The sequence below is a fragment of the Crocodylus siamensis genome, chromosome 1 (genome assembly GCF_052110815.1).
Source record: "Crocodylus siamensis isolate JL-2025a chromosome 1, ASM5211081v1, whole genome shotgun sequence".
Taxonomy (NCBI): Eukaryota; Metazoa; Chordata; order Crocodylia; family Crocodylidae; genus Crocodylus; species Crocodylus siamensis.
The window spans coordinates 137307433-137328481 of record NC_143395.1 but is presented as its reverse complement, the minus strand read 5'-3'; the positions used below and the strand labels follow the sequence as shown (position 1 = coordinate 137328481).

At 47.3% G+C, this 21049-nt stretch overlaps 1 long non-coding RNA gene across 1 annotated transcript; it reads right to left on the bottom strand.

Moving 5' to 3' along the window:
- Window positions 1-5131: 5131 nt before the first annotated feature.
- LOC149873389 (uncharacterized) lies at window positions 5132-17380 on the bottom strand. Its single transcript, XR_016439860.1, has 4 exons — window positions 17223-17380; window positions 16813-16906; window positions 16547-16639; window positions 5132-6348 (listed from the first exon to the last, which is right to left on the bottom strand). It is a non-coding gene; the product is annotated as an uncharacterized LOC149873389 (long non-coding RNA).
- Between the last annotated feature and the right edge of the window lie 3669 nt (window positions 17381-21049).

Below are 21049 nucleotides of genomic sequence, written 5' to 3'. Positions count from 1 at the left end.
CTAGGGCCCAGGAGCATGGCCACCTCTCCTACTGGGGTCTCTGATACACCAGCTGGAGGAGCTCCAGGCCACAGTCCAGAGACTGCGTGCCATCAGGGACTGTGAGTAGGTGATTGACTCCTACTGCCAGGCCCTTCTCCCCCGGGAGGCGGAGGTTAGACCACGGTCTCCCTCCAGGACAAGGGAGGACTCGAGGACCTCCCACTCTGTCCAGCCACGGGGTTGGACCAAGGTGGTCAAGGGTCCCAAAGCTCTCCGCACCAGCGGCCTCACCCCACTGGAGCTTTGCAACAGGTATGAACCTCTTGCAGCCCCAGCAGAACCTGCCAAGTTGCCAGCTCCCACAGGCAACATAGGCACTACTCTAGCTACTGCCCCCACTCTCCCCAAGACAAAACGCAAAGTGTTTGTCATAGGAGACCTCATCCTGAGGGGGACTGAGAGGGCAACCTGCTGCCCTGACCCCTTAGCTCAGGACGTCTGCAGCTTCCCGGGAGCCTGAATCTGAGACATTGCAGAGAAGAACCCTAAGTTCCTCCAGCCCACTGACCATTATCCTATGCTTCTTATTCATGTGGGCACCAATGACATGGCTCAGAGCTCTCCCAGCTGGGTCATGAAGCGCTACAGGGATTTGGGAGTGGGGCTAAAGGGTCTGGGGGCCAGTCCCTCCCAGTATCCGGCTATGGGCTAAGGAAGGAGAGGAGGATCGAACCAAAGACTACAGTGCTGATATCGTTGGGGAAGGCTTTGGCCTCCATGACCCCACTCTGCTCTTTGGCAAGAGAGGCAGTGAGCTGTTGGGAAGAGATGGCCTCCACCTCTCTCCACTGAGGAGGCTCTTCTCAGCCAGACTGGCTGACCTGCTCCACCGGGCTTTAAACTGGAGGACTACCGCCACTTCTGGCCCGCTGAGCAACTCCTGCAAAGCCAGCAAGCCAAGGTACTTGAGGGATCCCACCCCAGCCCCAGCCCTGAGAACAAACTGTAGGCAAGGCAAGAGCCCCCAAGGGGACACTTGCCTGCCTGTACACAAATGCCAGGAGCCTGGGAAATAAAGAGGAGGAACATGTCCTCCTGCTAAACGCAAATAACTATGACATCATTGGGATAACGGAGATCTGGTGGGACTCCACCCATGACTGGAGCATAGGTATAGACGTCTATACCCTGTACAGGAGGGATTGAATGGACAAAAGGGGCGGGGGTGTAGCTTTCTATGTCAAGGAGAGCTACACATCCCTGCAAGCCAACATTGGCACCCACGGTGGGCAACCTGAGACCCTCTGGGTTAAAATCCATGGGGAACATGGCACAGGGGATACTATGGTGGGAGTCTACTACAGACCTCCTACCCAGGGTCAAGACCTTGACCAGGAGTTTGCCAGGGAATTGGCTGAGGCCACATGCTCCAGGGCCATGGTTGTCATGGGAGACTTTAACTACACAGACATCTCACTGGAGGAGCACTCAGCCAAATCTGAGTGGTCGCAAAGCTTCCTATCATGCGTGGATGAGCTCTATCTGACATAAGAAGTCTACAGGCTGATGAGAGGTAAAGCGCTGCTCAACCTCGTACTGGCAACCAGGGACGACCTAATCAGTGGCCTAGTGATCGATGGGAAGCTGGGTGACAGTGACCACGAGCTGATCACCTTCACCATCTGCCATAAAGCTGGCGAGTCAGTCAGTAATACAGAAATCCTCGACTTCAGGAAAGCCGACTTTGACAAGCTCAGAAGGCTCATCAGAGAGGCCAGAAAAGGCCACAACCCAGTGGTGAGGGGAGTTCAGGACAAGTGCTTGCTCCTCAAGGGAGCAATCCTGGATGCGCAAGCAAAGTCCATCCCATCTTGGAGGAAAGGCAGCAAAAGGGCACAGCAGCCCCCTTTGCTCTCCAGGGAACTAGTGGATCTCCTGTGTCTTAAAAGGAAGACTTACAAAGGAGGAAGGACTGGAACCACCACCAAGGAGGAATACTCTGCACTGGGCCAGTCCTGCAGGGAGCAAACCAGGAAAGCCAAGGCTGCAACTGAACTCCAACTAGCTACAAGTATCAAGGACAATAAAAAGTCCGTTTTCAGATATGTGGGGAGCCGGAGGAAAAGCAAGGGCAACACTGGACCCCGATAAACCAGAAAGGACAACTGACAACCGATGCCCATGAAAAAGCAAACTTGCTAAATGGGTACTTTGCGTCAGTTTTTCACCAGTCCCATGGGACGCCTCTGCCCACTGTGGGTCAGGGAAGCTTGGGGGAGGGAGATCCTCCGCCCTCCATCAATGCTGACCTGGTGAAAGAACATCTTGAGAGGCTGGATACCTTCAAGTCAGCCGGCCCTGACAATCTGCACCCCAAGGTACTCAAGGAGCTGGCGAGCATCATAGCCCAGCCCCTGACAGAGATCTTCAAGAACTCCTGATGCTCTGGTGAAGTGACTGAAGGCCAATGTGGTGCCTATCTTCAAGAAAAGGAGGAAAGTGGATCCAGCAAACTACAGGCCCATCAGCCTGACCTCTATCCTGGGGAAGGTCTTGGAAAAGATTATCAAAGAGGCCATCCTTAACAGACTAGCTGATGGCAATGTCTCAGCATGGGTTTGTTGCGGGTAGGTCTTGTGTGGAGCACTGCCACACCAGGAGCATGGGTGCTACAAATTAATCCCATAAAGGCCACATGCAGCCACTGAGCCATCAGCTGCCCTGGTTTACAATTAAGGGGCTAGATTAGTGTGTATACTCTTAATATTTCTCCTTCATGAGTGCAACCCATCCCCCGCTTCAGCGTAAATTCCAGGAATGAAGGGACTGCCTCTCTCCTCCATTCCCTATACACCACACTGTACAAAGTGACTTGGGGTCCAAGTTTTTACTGCTTGGGCTTGGGCCTATCCTCTGAGTCATCAGCTATTGGCCACTCTTATAGGCAGGAAATCAGACTTCACAACCATGTAGAAATTGAACATGACCAACAATAGTTCTTCCCCATTCTGGTGTCTGCGCAGAACTGTAATGGACACTAGGTGCCCCAAGCACAAAAACTTCACCTACAAACAAGGGGAGGGTGAGGGGGCAGAGGAGGGATGGTGAGATGCTCTGCCCACTTCCACCTTGCTCCCAGCTACCTTCAATCCCTGTCCAACTCCACCCCATCCTTTGGCTTCTGCAAACCCAGCTTGCCCATTCTTACTCCCCTGTATTTGATTAGGGGCTTCCTCCTTTTCTTCCATGCTGAAAAAGGCACTGAGTACACAAAAGAGTATTACCCTGCTCTCAGGTTTTGTTTTTGGCTTAAAGCCAAATTCATTAGATCTGAATTCCAAATCAACTGAGCTGAGCTTAATCGTTCAAGTCTGCATGCCTCTGCCACCAAGCAAGTCTCTTCTCCCCAGACCCATCAGTTTGGGACTATGGATACTGCCCATATCTATGGCAGGCATCCTGCATGCAGGCCCAAAGGCATTGGAGTTCTGATGCCCCCTAGTCACGCTTACTCCTAGCCAAAAGCCTGAACGCACAAATACAGTCCCACAAAATAGTGTAGTTGAGTTTCCCACATTTGGGAAACTTGCAATATTTTTTTAAAATAAAATTTCATTTCCAGTGCCAAATCAAGTTCCAAATTTTGCCTGAGAAGAGCTCAGTCATACAAGTCTGTGTGGTGCTACCACCAGCAAGTAACCTACCTCCCAGGTTCTTCAGCCTGGTGCTTCAGATACTCCAAAATCTATGGCAGGCATCCTATGTGCAAGCCCCAAAGCTTGGAGGCCTTGGAGCTCAGGTGCCCCCGGTCTCACTTGCCCCTAGCCAAAAGGCCAAAGGAGCAAGCTAGAGGGAAAGCCTAGGAGCAATCTCCCATCAGCATGACTTGGGGGTCATCATTGACCACAAGATGAACATGAGCCTGCAATGCGATGCTGCAGCTAGTAAAGTGACCAAAACACTGGCTTGCATCCATAGATGCTTCTCGAGCAAATCCCAGGATGTCCTTCTCCTGTTGTACTCGGTCTTAGTGAGGCTGCAGCTGGAGTAACTGCATCCAGTTTTGGGCTCCACAATTCAAAAAGGATGTGGAGAAGCTTGAGAGAGTCCAGAGGAGAGCCACGCGCATGATCAGAGGGCAGGAAAACAGACCTTACAACGACAGACTGAGAGCCATGGGGCTCTTTAGCCTGGAAAAGCGCAGACTCAGGGGTGATCTGATGGCCACCTATAAGTTTATCAGGGGTGACCACCAGTATCTGGGGGAACGTTTGTTCACCAGAGCGCCCCAAGGGATGGTGAGGTCAAATGGCTGTAAACTACTGCAAGACTGTTTCAGGCTGGACATAAGGAAGAATTTCTTTAGTGTCCGAGCCCCCAAGGTCTGGAACAGCCTGCCATCAGAGGTGGTTCAAGCACCGACTTTGGACACCTTCAAGAGCAAATTGGATGCTTATCTTGCTGGGATCCTATGACCCCAGCTGATTTCCTGCCCTTTGGGCAGGGGGCCGGACTCAATGAGCTTCTGAGGTCCCTTCCAGCCCTAATGTCTATGAAATCTATGAAGTAAATTGTACAGCCAAGATCCTTCAATTGGGAGGCTTTTTTATTTTCTCAGTGCTGATACCTATTGCCAGCCACTGGTTAAGACCTGTTCATCCCATGACTGATGCAAAGTCATTCTGCAGGGCTCATTGCATATGAAGAGTCTGGTCAACACCTGAGAGCTGATGGGGTTTAAAGAACTCTCAATGCAGACTAAATCTTCAAGCACTAGAGATGCCAAATTTTAGCAGGTCTCTTCTGAGCATGTGCAAACTTCAGTTTTGCTAGGGTTCATTATTTGGTCACATTTAGGTGAATGTTGTGGGTGAAAAAAAAAGTCCGTAACTTCAGCAGATTCTCCAGGCCAAATTTCAATTCCCTTTTCTAACACATGGGGGTGCTGGAGCTTTTCAGGAAATAATCAGGAGCAGTTTGATGTTCTTTAATGGGGGCAAAACACTGTTTCCCTTAAACTTGTTCTGAAGAGTGGTTGGACTGTTTTTTGCTTGAACTTTACACACAAAAAAAAGCCTGAGGCAGAAACCCATCATGGAAAATTGCTGCCCAAACATGTGAAGTTTAGCAAAGTTACAAGCAACTATAGTGGGAAGTGTTCACTATAGTTATAAATGGAGCCATTCTGCTTCTAGTAAGGGAATAAGCACACCTGGGAATGATGCCAGTTTAACTCAATTGTTTTAGATCGGTGATTCTCAACCACGGTGTGCTGAGATGCTTTTAATGGTGCTGTGGGGTTAGACAGGATGTTAGTACCATTTGGTGTGCAAACACCTGCACATGATTCACCAAATAAACCCAAGATTTCAAATAAGAATCCAGAGTATCATAAATAGCCTGAGGGGTGTAGGTTGCAGCCGTGTTGGTCTAAGGACATAGGCAGATTCACCCAAAGAACCTTGTCTGCCATAAATAGTCTGACCTACTGTGGTCTTTCTAAGTTCTTTGCAACTGAAGAATTGCTTTATTATTTTTCCATAGTCAAAAATGAGTGAAAACTAAGAACTCGCATTTTCTGAGGAGCCCTTGAGTCTAACGAGGGCCCAGAGTCTAAAAAGGTCGAGAACCACTGGTTTAGAGGAAGTAGCACTCAGGCTGTGTAGAGCAGCTCTTCCTTTTAACTTGACCCAATTATGTCTTTTTTTTTTTAATCCAACACTTTCCTGGAGCACAGGAGGCTGAAAGGAATAATTTCTAACCTTTTGTACAGTTGCTGTAGAGATCCTTCTGCAGCACTGGATGAACAGAGCAGCAACACTTCTTAGCCTCGTACTAATAGTACCTTGACAACAAAAAAAATGAGTACCTGAATTTTCTCTCAACGTGCACCAAGATACATCACCACTACCCCCATTGACTTGGCAGTATAGGGCTGAACGGAGCCTCCTGAGACATTGAGTCCAGGCCCCTGCTGTCACAGTCCATCATATGGTACAATCCCTGTCATAAAATTATGAAGTTCCATCTTATGATTACTAAGTAAGTTGCTCCTATGGGAAGATTTCAAGAGTGCTGCTAGGGGTGGTGGTCTTCTTGTGTCTTCTCATCAAGTCCAAATTTGAGTCCAGAAATGGGCACATACTATTGCTCAATATGTAGTCTTAGCAAGGTCCTCACTGGTGCGTGGTCTGCCAATACATGGGCAGGCCAGTAGGTACTCCATAGCCTGTAAGATTCCTCCATGTTTGCATATGGTGCTTGTGTTGCCGGACTATCTCAACAGCTGCGCATTAACTTTAGTCTTACCAACCCCTGCTTGGAGGCAGTTCAAGCTTCTCTGTGCTGGCAAATCAAGCTCTGTACCTGCAGAGAGATATTCAGCAGTTTTGATATTCATTCTAACTCCCTCCTGGGTCACCCCTAGTCATGACTGCCACATTTGTAGTTGTGTAGCTGTTGGTGTCTCATCCAGTGGTTGCAGTATAGAGAGAAACGTTTTCATGATTTCAGTGTGCTGGGAGCTGCAATGTGGCCATATAGTGAGTACCCCTTATCTTTGATCTGCCAAGCACATGTTGTTTGCCTTGCTTCTGCTCTTTTGATGTCTGCCAGTGAGCAAGTAGAGACTCTTGACATTTGTTGGTTTGGTGGTAACTGAAGGTAAGAGAGCAGGTAAATCAAGCCCAGATAGGAAAACAGAATACAAAATATTGTGTTCACCTGACACTGCATGTGAGTTTTCAGAAATCAATTAGGTATTTTTAAGGAGCCTGCTCTTTGCTTGTGCTGTTTGCGGTGTCCTCAGAAACAGCAGTGCAATTCTATTACATTACTGTGGGGCTGTTACAAGTAGGGTGCAATTAGACTGAGTGCTCTTAAAAAGCATCTCCATTCAACATGACTATGAACTAGTATCAGAGCTTTACATTTTTTTTCTTGCTTCCATATCAAATTTACTCTGTTTACATGTGAAAGGACACTTCACCTTTCACTGCTAGGCCTATAGACTCTGTTTGGGGTAGAAAATTAAGCTGTGTGGGGTTTTCCCCCTTCTCTTATTCACCATTCTCACTGATGTCCCAATGACAGTGAGGCAAACCCCATTGTCATCAATCACATCCTCAGTAATATCTCTGCAATCCTTACTAACAAAATGAACAGCTCAAAAATAATCATCCCAAAAAAACAGGTGTGTTAAACACCTCACTTGTGTCACTAGTATTTTGTTATTGCCCAAGCCGTATCCTTCACCTATAGGTTGTCTCTCTAGTAGACTGGCAGCTCTTGAGGATTGGCACCTTTTATCACCGTATTTTTCCGCAGTGTGTCAGTGATGTATAAATACTGCAGGCCTTTTATTAGCCACCTTCATTAATCCTTCCCCATTCTTACCTTTTAGAGTCATCATTCCTAGCTGGCATGTGAATCAACACCCATGCATTTTTTACACACTAACAAGTTCTGGTTTCACACTATGATGTCAAGATCTCTCACTCTTTCTCTCTGATTTATGAATGTCTGGCATTTTGCACCTCATGGTTTGCATGTGCAGTATATACCATAATGAGAGACTTCTTCAAAATTGAGGATACATCCACGTCAGCTAGTAGGCACCTTTACAGAGGGATAATCACAATTTTGAGAAACACAAGTTGCTAGTAGCTGAATTAAATGAAGCAGGTTTGCTATCTCAGCAGTAGAGGGGACTGATGCATGTGAGGAAGCATGTCTTAGATATTCCACACTGTAGATGGCAGCAGTAACCAGATTCAAGACACTAGCAAACCATATTCTCCCTTGAGTAAAAGAGTGGTGTGGGGGCAAAAGTTGCTATTTAAATATTTTAATGGGTTCTCATGCACCCTTCACATGCTGATATGTTCAGATGTAACATGTGACCATGCAGCTAAGCATGTTTGTGTGTCTAGCACCCAAAAATGGTCAAGTGAAAGAAGAAGAGTGCTTGGAGGATGCATAAATCTTGCCCTTCATACTTGCAAGGTGAAGAAGCTTTTGAGGTCCTTGGGATGCGTGGTCAACTTCCCGTGAGACACAGGATTCCCTTATGTTGGAAATTTGCCTCAGATCCCCACAGACATCCGTATTGGAAACACAGAAATGGCCAGATTGGAATGGATCTGAGTATCCTGTCACTGACGGACACTGAGTCCAGATGCTTCCAAGAAGGACGCAGGAAGCTGTTGACAGTAGGCTGCTATGGAGTGCCATGCACAATGGGAAATTTCTTCCCCATCCTTTCAGTTATGGTTTATACCTGAATAGGTGTCTCCAGCCCTTCCAATAGATGCTTTTAATCCATAGTACTAGAAGCAAGGATCTCTGTGGCTGATATCTTTTACTGGACCAACTGCATAGTTGGGATAGACTTAGACAAGCTTTTGAATGCAATGCATTCCTCTTCATGCATTGCATTTGAAAGCTTTAATCCTTACTGTAACCCTGGATATTCTCATTCTGCTTCACTGATTTGTTGCAGCAATGATTTTCACAGGCTGCCCATATCCAATTATTAGGTAACTTCAGGTACATAGTTTCTTGGATGAGAATAATTGGATATTCCAGAAGCTCCTGCTAAATGCTGAAGGTATGTGAAATATTCATGGTATATTTTACTTGATAACTGTACAGAATGTTAGGATTATAATGAAATGCTAATAATACGTTGTACTTGAGAGCACCTTTCACAGAGGATCTTCATTCACTTGACACAGATTAAGCCTCACAGCACTCTTTTATCCCATTCAACACATCAGAAAACTAAGGCTCAGGGAGGTTATGTGACTCATCCCAGGTTGCAAAACAAGCCAAAGGCAGAGCTGAAAAGAGAATCAAGGAATCATGAATCCCTGTCCTACCCCATTCTAGCTCATGTGCCACACTACTTCTAGTTACCAAAGAATGAGAGGCAAAAATACCTCATGAACTGGGAACAGTATTATTGGTGTTTAAAACTGATTCCTGTAAAGTCAGTCATACCGGGATTGTGGTTACTGGGAAGTGATTAGTACTCATGAAGTGGAAGATAGTAGATAAATAGTAGATCTCATTTCTCACAACAAACTTTCTAAAACTGTTAAATGTCATTGAAGGTATGTTCTTTCTGCACACATTTGTGTTGCTCCTCTTTAGTTCGCAGTCCTTTGTCAGTGAGTTTGTGATTGTGTGATAAGAGAGGATAGCAGCTGCCCTGTATGTAGTAGGAGTGGAAAATTATGTGTCAACTTTGCTTTTCAACCTGTAGCCTGGCTCTCAGCCAAAAGACAGAATGAAAGTAATCTGAAATTGGACTGCTGAATGTCATTTTGGATAAAAGCTGAGTGAGAGAGATGGCATAGGAGAAAGCATATTGTTTATCAGAGATCCAGATCTCTCTTTCTTTTGCGTGGTTCCCTTAGACAACTCAGCCGCAGGGAATTAAGTCAGCAAGAAAATGCAAGAGATGGGCAAAATACAGCCATTAAACAGACTATCTGGACCTGCAGACTATCTGGACCTGCCTCCATCCTTGATAATCTGCCAAAACCTGAAGCAAAGCTTTTTCATTTATAGGCAAACCCAGAGGTGATATAAGCACCCTTAAACTGGCAGTTGATGAGGTTCTGGTTTCCTGGGTTGTTTTCCCTTTGTCCCTTTTTAACCTCTGAACACCTGGTGCAAGCCCAATATTGTCACAAGGGAAAGCATGAAAGAGCTGCTGCAGGTGCTTTGCAAAGCAGCTTACCAGAAAGCAGTGTTTTTGGCTGAAAATATGCCCTGGCAATGTCTAATGCTATTATACAACTAACTGGAGAGCATAGTGATGGCAAGTCAGAGTTACTGTAACCTGGATTTATAGTGTGTGCACCTGCCATTACTATAGCCCCACCTAGCCAAACTTCCTAGGAAAAGTGAAAAACTTGCAGTTTTTCCGCACAGAAACATCAAGCTTTTTTCAGCCCCATCTTTCTTGCCCTGAATGAGCTCTTTCCTTCTTATACTTGCTGCGGTCTTTCTGAGTTCTTTGCAAAAGAATAATTGCTTTAATATTTTTTCCATAGTCAAAACATGAGTAGGAAGAGCTTTTTAAATGAAGTGCCACTAAATTCAGAAAAAGTATAGAGTGGGGCCTTGAGTCTAAAAATATTGAGCATCACTGCCATAGAGTAGTCATTTTCAACCTGTGGTCCGTGGACCTCTGGGGGGCTGCAGACTACGTCTAAGGGGTCTACAAAAGATGACTATAATCAATCAAAAGTACATGAATACCTACACTTATAATCCAAAGGGATCTGCACCTCCGCTCAAAATTTTTTAGGGGTCCACAAATGAAAAAAGGTTTAAACCAGTGCCCTAGAGTGATTCATACATTCCCTGATCTCAGCCATCACTGCCTGAGGGATGTCCAAATCAGGTACAGCTGCTAAAGAAAGAATCAAGTATCATTAAGCCTCTGGGGCTTGGTTTTCCCATCACATAGCATGAACACAGTTTGAGCTGCCTAGTTTTAAAGTTGTTCATGTGAGCAGAGAGCAAGGTCCCTTGGGGGATGGGGTAGGGGCAGGGATGGAGCCTATTGGGCAGTGTTCAGATTTCTCCTGTGCATTTTATAAACACAAAGTCTAATTGCTTTGGGGATTTGGAAAATAAAGCAGAGGCAGGCAACGCTGTAGTAAAATGATCTGATTTCTTCGGTGCTGCACTCTTTGAATCAACAGTATATATTTCTATAGCAACCATCTCAGCCACGTGGGATACATTGTGGTATTAAGTGCTGCTCATTCTCTGAGGATTAAGATGGTTATTCAATCTCTTGTTAAGAGCTCCCTTTGGGATAGATTGGTGGATAGGCATCAGTTTCCTGCCTATTGTCAATTGTCTCTTTCTCTCTCTCTCACTGTTTTCATTCTTTTTTTCTCTCTCCTCCTCACCTTACTGTTTCTTCTGGTCATTTGTTTCTCTGCTTGCTTGTTGCCCGGTCCCTAGAAAGCTACCTGCCATGAGTGGTGACTCTGTGAGGAGCTCTCAGCTGAGCTGTTGCAAGAGTCATAACTGTAGAAAAGTAGGGCTGGAGAGGACTGCAGGAGGCCATCAAGTCTACCCCTGTTCAGGGCAGGATCATTCCTGTATAAATCATCCAATATAAGTATTTTGCCTAACCTACTCTTAAAATGACACAAACAGCCCTCCCTCACAACTACCAGGCACAACACCCAAAAACCACCAAGAACACTCTAATTTGCCACATGTAAAGCAGGAGGACAAGAGTATGGTCAGTGCCTTGCCCCTACGTTTGAGAGATCCCAGAAAGAGGACCATGCCCTTTGCTGCACAGGAAGGCAAAACCTCCCACAGTTCATTCTGATCTCAGGTTAAATTCCTCCCTGACCCCAGATGTGGCAATCTTTCTGCCCTGAGCAAAGGAGCACGTCCCTCTAAACTGGAACCCCTGGGTTTTTTAGTCCTAGCAGGAGCATCAGCATACCTGAGTCAAAATCCCCAGCCTGCTGCAGCCAACACCCAATGCTTTTAAGGAAGGCAGATAAAAAACCCTTCATACCTAGCAACAGAGGGGGAAAAGTTCTTTCCTGATCCCGCATGGGAAACATGAAAGCCCAGAAGCATGGGAAAACCAAAATAACTCCACTCTGCACCGCAACTTGGGGACCTCAAACACAGCTAGCTCCACATGTCCTAAATGGAAAGCCAAAACCACCTTTTCTGTCATCCTGTTCTCTTCATGAGCTTATTCCGGCCCCTTTAATTTTCTTTCATAGCAAAACTATTTGTGCAACTCTGATTCATTCTCCTGCTGCTGAGTACGGGCCCTGCCAATTTCCACCTCTTCTAAGCTGCAGAGCTCTTCCCATGTCAGCTCTCCAAGTGATGCACGTGTGTGGGTCAACTGCTATCCACATTACACTCCAGGCATAGCTGTTCCTAGATCATCTCTGACCAGTGCTCCTCCAAACTTTTTTTGAAAAGCTCCGATGAAGAAGATTCGACAGTTTCCCTAGGCAATCCCTAGAACTGCTTCACTGTTCCAGCAGTGATGTTGTTTTTCCTGAAATCCAATCTAAACCCACTCTGCTACAATTTCAAGCTACTGCTATACATCCTACTCTCCGCAGACAGGGACAAAAGGTGTTCTCCCGCTTTATAGAAGCTCTTCAGAAATTTAAAGATGGACATCATGCCCCCTTTTAATCACCTTTTCTGCAAGCTGAACATGTTTATTTCTCTTGATGTCTTCTCAAAAGGCTTGCCTTCCAAGCCCTTCATCATTTTTGTTAGCTGCCTTTGGAATCTCTCTAATTTCTCTATGTCTCTTTTAAAATGCAGAACCCAAAACTGCAAGTTAAGTCTCTTCTGTGCCTTGGTTTACCCAGCTGTAAATTAGAGCAATAAGACCATCTGGATACGTCTGTGTGCCCAGAAAAATAATTAGCTAATGTTTGTTAAAAAAGCATTAAAGATGACAAGCATGGAATAAGAGCTAATTATTAAAGACTACTGGAAGCACCAGCAAATATTCTCCTCTAACTCAATTTTAAATGCCAAAAATCATGTGGGTTGCCAAAAATCACGTGTTGTTCTGAGTTGTGATTTGCAGTTGGTTTCACACTTCGATTATTTTTAATAGCAGGAAAATCTATATGGCTTAAATTCTTCCCAGAGCAGTTATTTACTTCAGCTCTGGGAGCTTATGCAGAAGTCCATGAAGAGACCTAACCTTTACCTCTTTGACTTTAGGAACCATGATGAGAAAATACTGCACACGTTCCCCTCATCTATCATCACTCCAGAGTTGCACATCCATTAAAATTAAGACAAAACTTTGACTTCTCACCCTTGTGAGAATTAGTTTTAAAAAACACCTCATTCTGTGAGTTAAGGGAGAAAGGGAATATGAACTGGAGGTTTGAATATCCTAACTCTAGCACCACCTTCATACCAATATACAATGGCAGAGAAGGTGGCAATTTGTACTGGACTGAGTTAGCGGAGGAAGGCAATATAAATACCTGGAAGCCGTATATTCCTGTAGAGGGCAATGACTATGTTTAATGACCAGCACAATATGCAACATGTATGTGTAAACCTACCATAGTAGGGACACCTTTGCTTCCAGGAAGGCTCTAGTATCCAGAAAGTCAAATGCTTTAGCTGTGCATAAGGAGTGAGAAGTTCTGTTCTGCGTTTTCAGGCTGAAAAGGGACCTGGTCACAGTTTCATAGTTTCATAGTAGCTAGAGTCAGAAGGGACCTAGGTAGATCATCTAGTCCGACCCCCTGCCTTAGCAGGAAAGAGCACCGGGGTCAGATGACCCCGGCAAGGTGCTCATCTAACTTCCTTTTAAAAATCCCCAGGCTAGGAGCCTGCACCACTTCCCCTGGAAGCTGGTTCCAGGCCCTAGCCGCCCTGACTGTGAAGTAGCGCCTCCTAATATCTAATCTAAACTTACCCTCCGCCAGTTTGTGACCGTTATTCCTGGTCACTCCTGGCAGCGCACGGGGGAACAGCGACTCCCCCAATACCTGCTGATCCCCCCTGACCAGTTTGTAGCAGGCCACAAGGTCCCCCCTTAACCTTCTCTTGTGGAGGCTAAACAGGTTCAGGTCCCGTAGCCTCTCCTCATAAGGCCTGCCCTGCTGACCCCTGATCATACGAGTGGCCCTCCTCTGAACTCTTTCCATATTGTCCACGTCCCTCTTGAAGTGTGGCGCCCAGAACTGGACGCAGTACTCCAGCTGCGGCCTGACCAGTGCCGCATAGAGGGGGAGGATCACCTCCCTGGACCTGCTCGAGATGCATCTGTGGATGCATGACAGGGTACGATTGGCCTTCTTGACTGCCTCCCCACACTGCCGGCCCATGTTCATCGTGGAGTCAATGACGACTCCAAGATCCTTTTCCGTCTCCGTGCTGGCAAGAGGGGAGTTCCCCAACCTGTAAGTGTGGTGCCGGTTCTTCCTCCCCATGTGCAACACCTTGCACTTATCAGTGTTAAACCCCATCCTATTCTCATCCGCCCACCGTTGCAACCTGTCAAGGTCAGCTTGTAGCCTATTGCACCCTTCTAGTGCACCCACATCCCCCCACATCTTAGTGTCAGTTGCAGACGTGCAAAGGGGATTAATAAAGCTAAGGAGAGGAAGTTCATGGTACCCTCACACAGAGGACAAACACGTGAGGACTGGCTTAACAATAAATTGGCAGTCAAGGAAAAGGACAGCTTCCCCCTTCCTGAGCTGCTGGTGTGATAGCTTCTCATGACCTTCTCCCCTTGGTGGAGGACGTTGGTTTGGAAGAGGAGCAGCAAGCTCTGGGGCAAGGGTTCACTGACCACTGTTGCCGGGAGGGGTAGTGATGAGAAGTCGTATCTGCCTGGGCTCTGCACACTGAAGACAGCAGATAGTGCCGCCACAGTTGTAGCAGCATTGGCTTGGATGATGCAGCAGGATGCCCGTGGACCTGGTCCCCTCTTCAGTTCCCCCCATCCCAGATATGCTACTGGGTTGCAGAGCTGCACCTGCTCTGACAAAATCTCCCTTGTGGGGTCACCATTCCCCATCCTCCAGATGCACTGCTCATATGGCCCAGCAGTGCAGGGCTGCACCTGTCATGGCAAAGACTCTGGTGCCTCCTCCGATTCAGTGCCTGGGGCTGGTGCCCTGCTTGTCCCCCTTACTTACACTACTGTAGTGACCAGAGACTTGAGGTAACATGATGAGACCATATGTCCTCTAACTTTTCCCACATCTTAACTGCTCCCTTCATTACTGCTGGGACAAGGAGCCTGACCTGGGATACATGAGGGAGGCGGAGGCTGGCCATTGGGACGGTGAATGAAATTCTTTATATGGTATTACCTTCTCTGATTGGTGGTTAGTGCTTAGGAGGCTGGGATGAAATGTAGTCCCTTATAAAAGCATCCAGGTCCTCATCTGAATGCAAACCTTTCTGGGTTTTAGCAGTGAGAGAATGATGTTGGCTTGATATGGGAACCAAGTGCCTCTTGGATATTATCCAGGCTTTCTTGGGTTTCAGCAAAGCAGTATGTGGTTGCCTTGACTATGTATAGCTTATGCAATTGACCAGAATTTGTGGACTTCAGCTGAGCAAGCCCTTGCATCCATTTAAAAGTAACATGTAACCTCTAACAGCAACTCTCTTTGCTATAGTGGGTCACATTGTCAGATTATTTGCTTAGGGAGAAATACCTCTGGCTGCGACCTCCCTGCGCAGTGTTCTGCACTCAGCCGCAACAGTGTAAATCCAGAGTTAATTCATTCACTTTGGTAACATTAGCCTGTATTTACACCCTGAGGAGATCACTTGAAATCTGGAGGCGACGCGTGACACTGGTACAAGCCTGTGACATAACATAATGTAAAGGTTCAAACTTACAGCAGCTCTGACCCTTGCCTAAATCAGGTTAGTGTCATTTGGTAACTTCCTGACTGGAGCTGAACTGCTTTAAGCAAAGGTTATATTAGTTAGCAGAGCCAAAACTAATGGCTTGCAACAGTTAATTAAGCCAGTACAAGTTTTCTTGTACGATTATTTGTACTCCCACGTTGCTCAGATGCCCTGGTCAGGCACCAGAGGTCCATTGCAAGTGCTGGACAAACATAGAGTAAGAGACAATTTTTGCCCCAGAGAGCATATGCAGGGCCTTCGAATCTGCTCATCCCTGTTAAAAGTTTGGTCGCTAAACTTCTGTTGTGCTGCTACCTATCACCACATCTTGTGTGCCCTCTGTGCTTTGTTGTGATGACTTTGTCTTCATTGCCTGCAGTCAATGGTCTTATAACACAAGTGTCTGGCTTTAGTTCTGGGGTAGAGGTGACTTCTCAAATATTTTTCTCTCTGCTCTCCTTGCTCCAGCTTTCCATTTGCCTCCACTAAGTGAAGCTGTGATGAGTGAGTTCTTCACACTCATCTCCTCTCAGTGTTGCCATATTAGTCAGCCTGCCCATCCCCACCTTCCCCACTGCAGCCCTCTTCTCCATGGCCTTCTAACCCAACCTCTCTAGATTTCAGGTAATGCCTTCTCAAATACTCTGAGCATTATAATGTTGTCAGATCTGGCTCAGCCACTCCACTGGTTCCCATCAAGATCAAAACTGGCTTGTTCTAATCTAAACTCTTTGGGGACTAGCTCTGAGTTACCTGATGGACCTTGTTTCTCTCTTTACTCCCCAGTTTCTTTAAGTGGCTTTGGCACCTTTCTCTCTCCCTTCACTGTGTCCCCACTCATTGTTTGTATAAGACCTTTCTGCTAGAGGGTCAGACCATGTGGAAGAGTTTTCCTATACTACTCTGGCTCACTGGCATTTCATTTCATGGTGACACCTCTTCCCCTTTAACTATGCTTCATAAAAAGTATCTTATCCCTACAATGTCAGCTAAGGCTTTTTCCCAGGTGTAGCCCCTCTTGCCCAAGTGTATTTCCTCCTGTCTGCACACAAAACTCTCTGTTCCACCCAGGCTAGCTAGAACAGCTGGAAGCATAGACTAGAGCTGGATACCATTACAATCGGGTTGATAATGTACTCACTTTGCAACTTGGGTTAAACGGCTTGACTGCTGATAACCCCGAAGCACCTTCCCACAGGTCCCTCAATGGTCCCAGAAGGAAAGAAAAATTCTCCTGCAGGTCATGGGGAAAGAATCATAGAGCAGCCCAGTTCTGTGTGTGCAGCAGAAAGAATTATGACATCTGACATGCAAAATCCCAGCAACATGGAAAGCGGATGGGAGGAAGGGGATTCCAGGAGTTCAGTGCCAGCAAAGAAGTAGTCATTTGAGTATAGCTGGACTAACCTGGATGCTCAGACCCATGATGCAGGATCTCCTGGTCTATCTCTGCAGTCAGAACATGCCCACAGTCCCTGCTTCCACCTCTGTGAAATTTGTCCTGGGAAGCAATTCGTATGAAAGGCACTTGCAAAACAACCCACACATGGCACTGTTTGTTCATTTTGGGCTACGCTCGGAACAACTTGACATTGTTGCCCCTTGAGGGAAGAACAGAGCAATGCTGAACAAGCGCCCACTAAGTCAAAGCATCACCGAAAAATGAGGAGGGTATTTTTTGTCTGGAGAAAAGTGGAAAAAGGCACAATTTTAGCAGGGGGGAGGGGGGAAGAGGAGGAATGAGTTCAAGTCTATAAAGCAAAAGCAAACACCTCCTGTCTTGCCATGTCTTCAGCTGAGATATGCAAAATAGTTACCTCCTGAATATGAGCCAGTGTCTCTCCCACATAGCAGTCACCGCCTGTGTTGCAGCAGAGAGGACCAGAAATGTGCTAGTGGACACATTTTATTTCCCAGTTTAGAACAAACCATGCAGCTGGCAACTACGTTCTTGGAGAAATCGTGCTTAGTAGGGAAGCTCACCTAGATAGAGAGCGTTAAAAAAACAAGGAGAATGTCTTGAAGAAAATGTCACTGCTGTTAAGAAGCTTCTTCAGAGCCAGCAGTGGAGTCTTGGCATGAGAAGCATGGCACTCCTCTACATGGGCATGAAATGAGCTACAAGGGGGTGGGGTTTATTTTTAACCCTTTGGAGTCTTTCTGTGTGCCAGGTGTGTCTGTGTGTATCTACAGCTAGAGAAGGATACTTAATTAGTCATTTGGCTAACAGTCTGGAAATGCTATTGTCCTCAGGGTTAATTTAGTCTTCAGCTATGAGAGCAGATTAGTCTTATGGCATGTCTTCCTCTGAGTTTATAAAGACCCTGGCTAGGCGCCTGCATGTGCTAAGTACTCCTACTGTATGTCGGCTTTGCAGTTTTGCTTCCCAAAGGTTTCTGTTCAGTCAGAGTTCCTAACCTACGTATGCAGCCTGACAGTGTCTATGTGACTGAGACAACAGCTGTGTGACGCCAGGGAGCCCCTACAAGGGTGAAACACATGCCTGTGGTTCACTGGCTGCTCTTGCAGCCAGGACGGTGCAATTGTCCTGACTTCTAATGTCCGTCAGCATTGCTATGAAGTTACCACTAGTCAACACTGATCTGTTTGGCCTACTGCAGGACTGGGCAATTATTTGGGCCCATGGGCAACATAGGCAGTTTTGGGGAGCTGTCGCAGGTCGCCCCAAACAGCCTGGGGCCCTGCAGTTCCTCACTCCGCCAGTGCTCAGCAGCAGCTGAGCACACAGCCCTGAACTGACCTGTGCTTTGGACTCGCCCCAGCTGGAGCAGACCAGCTTCACACAAGCCAGGACCCATGCACACAGCCCTGACCTTGGCCCGCCCCGCACCTGCTCCATACTGGACCACCCACAGCGAGCAATGGCAGCAGCCAGCCAGAAGCTGCTGCTGGGCACCAGGGGAAAACCAACCACTTTCCTCTCATTGCCGCTAAGCCCTTCTTTCTGCAGCCTCCCGGAGCCCAAGCCTGGTCTGCCCTGCAGCTCCTCTCCACTGCCATTGCTGCCCCACTGAGTGACCCGGGGGAGTGACTGGTGACAGTGGTGATAGCGGTGGAGAGGAGTCACAGGACATCCTAGGCATGGGCTCTGGGTGGCTGTAGTGTAGCAAGAAGGGCCTGGCAGCTGTGAGGGGAAGGCAGCCACTTTTCTCCTGCACCCTGCCACTACCACAGCCACTACCGTTCATCATGGGTGGGTGGGTCTGGAGCAGGTGCGGAGTGGGCTCGGGCTAGGACTGTGTGTGTGGATCTTAGCTGGGTGCAAGGCGAGCTGGGCCAGGGCCAGGGCCAGGGCTGTACAGGTGGGTCCCTGCCAGTCTCCACGGAGCCAGGGCCAGAGTCCAGCTGCAGAGCCCCTTAGCACTGCTGCACACCTGGGGATGGCAGGACGCACCATAGGCCAAACGGTACCTGGGCCAGGAGGGACTGAGGGACCCACTGTGGGCCGGACAAAGTCTGTCTGCAGGCAGGATCTGGCCTGAGGGCCATATTTTGCCGATCCCTGGCCTACTGTCTAATTTTACTCCAAACACCATGGGATTATATTGCTACTGTTCGTGGCAGTAGCATGAGGAGGGATTACGTGACCTAATAATTCTTTTCCAGCTTTAATTTCTATAATTAAATGCAAGGCCTATATGTAGGCACTGGGGAAAGGGCTTATATGCAGTATTACAAGACACTTTCAGCTCCAACATATATATTTGTGTATCTTTTTATAACCTTTTTTTTACCTGTCAGGAGTAGAAAATCACCCCAGCTGGCACATTTGCTCAGTACCAGACAGAGGAGTCTTTATAGATCAAGGGTGGGCAAAATATGGCCTGTGGGCCTGATGTGGCCCACCAGCTGATTGGATCCAGCCTGCGGGGGTGAGGCACTCGCTAACTTATTAGCTCTGGCCCACCAGAGGAGGCAACCTCCAATTGATTGGATTTGGCCCACGGCTGCCCCTGTGGCACCATGCTCCAGCCTGTGCCCATCGGCTTTGCCCCAGCCACCGTGCACACTTTTTAGTGGGGCTGCTCCCGGTGCACCTATTGCTTGACTCTCTTCATCTCCAGCAGCAGGATGTTAGTCTGGCATCTTCTCCTAGCACGGAGTTGACTTGAAAACTGTGTTAGAATGGAACTGCCAAATTGTCAGGTGTCATCACCACTGGGAAGTGCAGAACAATTCAGGGAATTAAAAGTGAGGATCACCAATCTCCAGAAGAAGTTCAATGTGAATAACATTGAAGAAATCAGCCAGATCTTGGGCATTTATCTGTGGCTTAAGGTAAACTAAGTCTCATCCACAACTAAAACTAAGTTGATCACTTTACTACCAATGTATGAGGTGATGGAGAGTCTTTTTAGCTAAAGCACAAGCCCAAGAGTCATGAGATGTGGGTTCTATTCCCAGCTCCATAATATTGTTTATAAATACCCAGGTTAATTCATCTCTGCCTCAGTTATCTCATCTGTAAAGGCGGCGGTGGGGAATACTTCCTTCCCTCACAAGGCTGTACAAAGGTTAATGCATTAATTTCTTCCAGGTGGGTAGCTGTGTTAATTTAAACTTAGGCAGAAGGTAGCATGAGGCAGTAGACTGGCAGGGGGGACATGTAGCAGTGCAGTTGCACCCCTGATTAGCTATGCCATGCATGCACAGCGAGCTCTGCGCTCGCCACTTGGTCAGTGCAGGCTTCTGCTGGAGATTTGCATGTGGGGTGAGCTCTGGGCTCATCAGCACAAACTGGCCAGAGCCACTGCTTTCAATCAGCTTCAGAGCCCAGGGGGTAAGCGCCGCTAGTGTTCATCCTTCTGCTCCCTCCCCCCATGATGCTGAATTTAGCAACAAAGGGAAAGAGGGGACATGTCTCAATGGCACTCACCGCATAGGCTCTGATAGCATCTGGCTTTGTAGGTTATTGCCTAATAAAGCTGCTGCCTTTCTGAACCTGTTAGTCTCTAAGGTGCCACCCTGCCTTGTTGTTCATTTTTGGAAGCACTCTGAGGCCCTGAACACAGAATATTTGAAGTATTTCAAATACCTTTGAAGTGCTTCAAAGGGGAAGTGGACAGATGTACGCTCCAAAAAATGACTGCAGTGACACTCTGAAAATAACCCTGGATGAAGCAGCAACTATCTGGAAGCACTTTCCTATTTCCAGTTATATCTGCACTCTCTGTGGAGTGCAGCAGGAGGTTACTCAGCCCTCTGGCATCCCACACTGCTCTTCTCTCCCCAGCCCCAGCCCCCCAAAAGAAAGCAGGTAAAAGCAGAGCAGACAGCCGATAAGCCCTCTCCTCTGTGCTCAGCCATACCAGGGGCTGGAGAGCAGGAATTCCTGCATGGTTTTCTGCCTCTGGCCTCCAGTCTCATAGGGCTGTTCTCAGCAATCTCCAGGGCCTGAGAGCTGTGCAAAGAATTGTTCTTTTCAACCCTGGGGCTCAAGAGAATAATTGCTTTCATGCCTCTCTGTTTACGGACCTGGGAGATTGAGGTCAAGCAAACCGGAGCGTGTTCATTGGCATCCACCATGCTTTCTACCCCACAGGCACAAGCAACCCCTTGCCATGCTCCCTGACTGTAAAGCATGCCACTGAATCTGTCATTGTAATTTAGAAGCTCTCCGGCA